This window comes from Belonocnema kinseyi, chromosome 1, assembly GCF_010883055.1.
Source record: "Belonocnema kinseyi isolate 2016_QV_RU_SX_M_011 chromosome 1, B_treatae_v1, whole genome shotgun sequence".
NCBI lineage: Eukaryota > Metazoa > Arthropoda > Insecta > Hymenoptera > Cynipidae > Belonocnema > Belonocnema kinseyi.
The window spans coordinates 123,621,752-123,626,937 of NC_046657.1; positions in this window are offsets into that span (position 1 = coordinate 123,621,752).

Here is a 5,186-nt window from a genome sequence, read left to right on the forward strand (position 1 = left end):
ATCATTTACTCCCCTAGCATTCCAAACACCCAGTCTCCATTCGTCGCCTGAAACATGACCTTTAGATTTTCCGTGTGCATGTCTTTTGTCATTAAAAGTTCCTGTCCTTTCCGAGGCTATTTTGTAGTTTGTACACGGTAAAAAAATTGAGCTGTGACAGGGATATTATTCCTTATTATAGCCAAACATTAGGCTGAAAACGAACGAAGGAATTTAGAAAGATCCCTGGATCAGCGAAAATGAATATCCTTGACCATTTTCCATATACTAGGGATATCGTATAGTCAAACCCCTCATAAGTATAGCTATAATAGGGATATTAAGAATAGGTGTCTGAAGCAATTGTCGGAAGAGCTTTTTACCACTTACAATGTGCGCGATTGTTAATATTAAATGGAGTTTATGATGCAGTAATAATAATTTTCATTTGTTTCGAATGTAGGCGATAACTATATTGAAATATCAAGAAACGCGATAAAAACAACAAACTTGACCTTCAAATTCATCACACGGATTTCAGGGAAATTCATTTTCGCGATACCAGACGAAAAATTGGCTACTGTAAGTTAATATATTTCTATAACAACTAAATTTTTTTTCTAATCTGTAGATAATACAATTATACATAATCTGTCGAAAATAATAAACTTTCCAACTTAGCAATTTTGCCCAAATTCCTGATTTACGAGAACAATTTACATAAAGCAACTAACTGTGTAACTCTTCTAACTAAACGTTTTACCTAATTCAAGCGTACACTTTCTTTGAGTTTAATATATTCTCTATTCACTCGTTCGCCTCAAGAATTTTTTTTTCGTGTATTATTCATTGTTTAGATTATACGCCCAACTAACACCTCTATGCAATAAGTTTATTTTCTGAGTCGAAATCATGTCAAAGTTATGTATCAAATCGTCATATGGTGGAGATTGTAGTTTTAACGTCAGTCCCACCAAAAACTTCAGTTAATAAGGGCGGGTTGGGAGAGGGGGGGGGGGGAAGTAGAACTGGAACCGAGAGTGTCGTCTTGGGTTTGTGTTTTTGTTTTCATGCTGAGAAGGTCACCAGCCTTCAGCAGCGTTGTGATATATGGAAGTTAGTATCCGGCCGTCTTCTCAGATCGTCACCAAAGCCTTATATATATATCTTTTCTTGTGTGTTTATTTTAGGCCTATATCTTTGAATTTACAATAAAAAGTGAGCCCCCCCCTCCGGTTCAAAATCTCGGCGTTATTTTTAGTTTATAGGTTTAAATTTCCTTTGTTTTCTTTCTTTTATCGTGAAATTATAATGAATTGCTATGAATTACTCATCTTTAAGTACGTTTCCGGATTTCCCAGTAACTGCATATCGAAGCACAATTTTAAGAAAGTGCATTTATACCAAATTGAAAATTTTCTATTTTGCATTTTCTCCAACCGAGTATATAAGAGACCGCTCTCTTTCAGATTTTCTACGGAACTGTTAAGGAAAATAGAAGATAATGTAGGGGTCGACTTACGACTGCGTCATATCCGAGAGTCTTTAAAAATCGTCCTGTTTAAGATTCTCCGAAAACCCATAAATACACACATAGATATATTGAAAGTCAAGAAAATTTCAATTCCAAATGTGCAAAATTGGAGAAATATAAAATGTAGATCCAGGAAAAGAATAAAAAAAAGACCAAAAAGACTAATTTTCAAGAAATATTCAAATCCGAATCACAGCCAAAAACAGGTATTTTCGATAAAACAGTTGAATTTTCAACAATATAGATAGATTTTCACTTGAGAAGAAAATGTCAAGCAACTAAAAAAAAGATCAATTTTCAATCAGATATTTGTACCCCCAATTAAAAAGAATTGAATTTTCCACCGAATAAAAAGAATTTTTAAACGAAAAGGATGAATGTTGACAGAATTGTCGAATGTTGAAGAAAATGATTCAGTTGTGAGCCAGGTAGTATAATTGTTGACAAAAAAAAAGAACCATTAACAACAAATTTCATTGTAGGCGTCGCGACTAGAAAGAATAAGTATGCCACATATTCATATACACACACACACAAATACACATGTGCACACACATATATATATACATATATACATACACATATATATCTTTTCTTGTGCGTTTATTTTAGGCCTATATCTTTGAATTTACAATAAAAAGTGAGCCCCCCCCCCGGTTCTGGCCAAGCTCGCAGGTACTGCCCTGAAAGTAGGTCGTGGGGCAGCCAGGGCAGGGTACCCTGCCCTGGACAAGAGCGTGCCAAACACTGCACTAGACAAGAAATGCGAACATGTCAGACGACGAAATCAGGAAAGAACACTGTTGAAAACTCCGTTACTTTCCTCATCTACGAGCTTGGTTTGAGAATCAAGGAGAGGAAGGTAAAGTGAGCATTTTCACAAACGAGGGTATTCAGGCCGAGCAGAGGAGAAGAGGGAAGATAGTCAAGGAGGACGAGCCTAGGAAAGGAAAGACGAGGAAGAGTGAACCAAGGCTACTAAGCTCTCAAGAACCTTCTGGGGCAAAGACGACTCTCAACATTTCCAGGACCCTAGAGCTGCATTTTTATAAGAGGACATAGAAGAAGTCAGAGAAACCCAATAAGAAGACTTGCATTGATCGCGATTAAAAAATGTAATTCCTTGTATACCTGATTTTCCCAGTCGTCTCCTAAACCGACAGGAAAATAGACGTGAAAAAAATCAATCCCCTACAATGCACGTCGACAAATTTCACAGAACAGTACTGAATTACATTGAAAAATACGAAAATCTCTAATCAGGATCAATAAAATGAAAACCTAGAAGTTTTAATTGATATAAATAAATAATAGTATTTCTTGAGGCGTAACGTAATTATTCTCCATTAATTGATTATATACTAAATTATTTATCCATTCAGTATTATCAATTTATTACTTTATGTGTATACATATTTTTCACCTTTCACTTTATTCAACTTATACATTCAGAAAGTATATTATATTTATTTATATTTTTATTTAATTAAAGATATTAAAAATCGTATTCATAAGATTTACGAACTTTGAAATTTTAACTTGAACTAAGAGGTTGGTGGAAGAATCAGATTTTAAATGGGATAAAGAATCGTTCATGTTTATCCTGAAATTGAAATTTCCCCATTTTTTCAATTCCAGCCTTCTTACTGAAAATCTGAGATATCCATACCGCCCCCTGCTTATGCATCGCTTAATGACTATAAAAAGAAACCAAAAAGAAAAAAAGGTGGCTCGGAGGCAATAATCATAAAATCAGCTCCTGGAAGGAAATGAACGGAAGTCCTGAAGGACTCGTGCCGGTGCCAAGTCTGGTCAAGACGCGATAAAAATTGATTCTTAGCAGTCGATTTCTTTGTTAAACACCTGTCATTTAGGAACAGAATGAAATCTATAGGGGCGACTGAAGTATGGTTCCGGACTTTGAATGAAATGTCCTGTAAATTATAATTGCGATTTGATTTCGATGTTTGTATTTTTTGTGAAAAGCTCAGATTATCAGGTTACAAATGTCATAAATCGAAACCAATTTATAACTGCTACATATTATTTGATATTTAATTAATTCATTGGTCTTGCATTTCGGTTAGCGTATCCCATACCATGGGACATAGTGTCTTATTACTTGAAAATTCTATTCTCCGTGTAAATATCTGCCATTACCTTTAACAAATATCTTATTTACCAAAAAGTACCAAACGTTCGAAAATTAAAAACAGGCATTGATCGATAATTTCCGAAATACTATTTATTAAGTTTAGTTTATATCTTCTTTTCATCCTAAATTAAAAAATATTTACAGGAAAGAGAAATATTGAAATTAAATTGAAGTAAATAAATATGTGTAGATTTAGGATTCACACTGGGTACACTGAACAAAATCATTCTTAGCACCAAGTAAATGCATGTACTTGAATCCTAATTCTTAGCATCAAGAATATATTCTTAAACAGAAGTAATTTTTATTTAATAATATATCGATTCAAAATAATATTAATTAAATTATAAATATATTTATTTGTCACAAAGAGTTCATGCATTTATGTCAATGGAGCATTTATAATTGTACTTAGATGAAAAAGATATTGTGTTTACATAAATATTTATTTCTACAGTGGAAGTAAGTATTTAATTTGATTACTAGAATTAAATTATTCATTACAATTATAAATTTATTCCAATGAATTATTAATTGTTTTAAGTCGAAAATTTAATAATTTGGCGTCATTTATTTCAATTGAATACTTCTTAAGATTAAAGAAATATGTTGTTAAATTAAGGGGGTGTCTACCTTTTCGGGTGACAAAAAAAGCGATTTTTTGCGATTTTTTATAGAGACAGGTTTATTTATTCTGTTAACAATGTTCCAACATTCAATTATCACATATTTCAAGAAGCTATGATAATTTTTTCGTGATAAAAGAGTCATAAATAAGCACGTTACAGCCAATCTACCAGTTATAAAAAAAGGAGTTTTCTGGTGAGTAACGTTGCTGAAGTCTGGCTCATCTGAAATCGAAAAACTCAACGGCATTCTTTATAGGACAGTTTTTGCCTGGAATTAAACGAAACTACATGTGAAAATATTGATTTTTTACGAAATGGCGGAATTTTGAAGTCAAAAGTCAATTTTTCGCTAAAAAAGCGCTCTCTTTTTCACCATAAAAAAAATAAAAATAAAAAAGATCGTTTAATCCCACTTGTGTTATATCTTGAATAACTCATAAAAATTTGAAAGCAATCGATAAAGCCGTTCTAGCGATATCTTACTCACCGGCTTTGAAAACGTTGTATCGCGAAAAACGCGTGTAAGTTCAAAAAGTTAAAAACTTGTAGAGAAAATGTATATATCATCTCAAAATCTTTACTTGCATAGAGTCATCGATTCCAGCAGGGACAACAAACCCCGTGAAGGAGGGGGCTGACCTGTTTTGAGGGGGGTCCCGAAAATTGGGAAATATATTACGAGGGTAGTTCAATAAGTTCTTAAAATGAAGTATAAAAACAATTTCTTTTGGGTAAATTTTTTTTTATTTTTCAACATAATCTCCTTGGAGCTCTATACACTGGTCAATCACTGGGGGCTAAATCTGGTGAATACGGTGGGTGTTCGACCACTTCGAATTTTAGTTCTTCAATTTTAGCCATTGAAACGAAGCATGTGTGAACTCGGGCG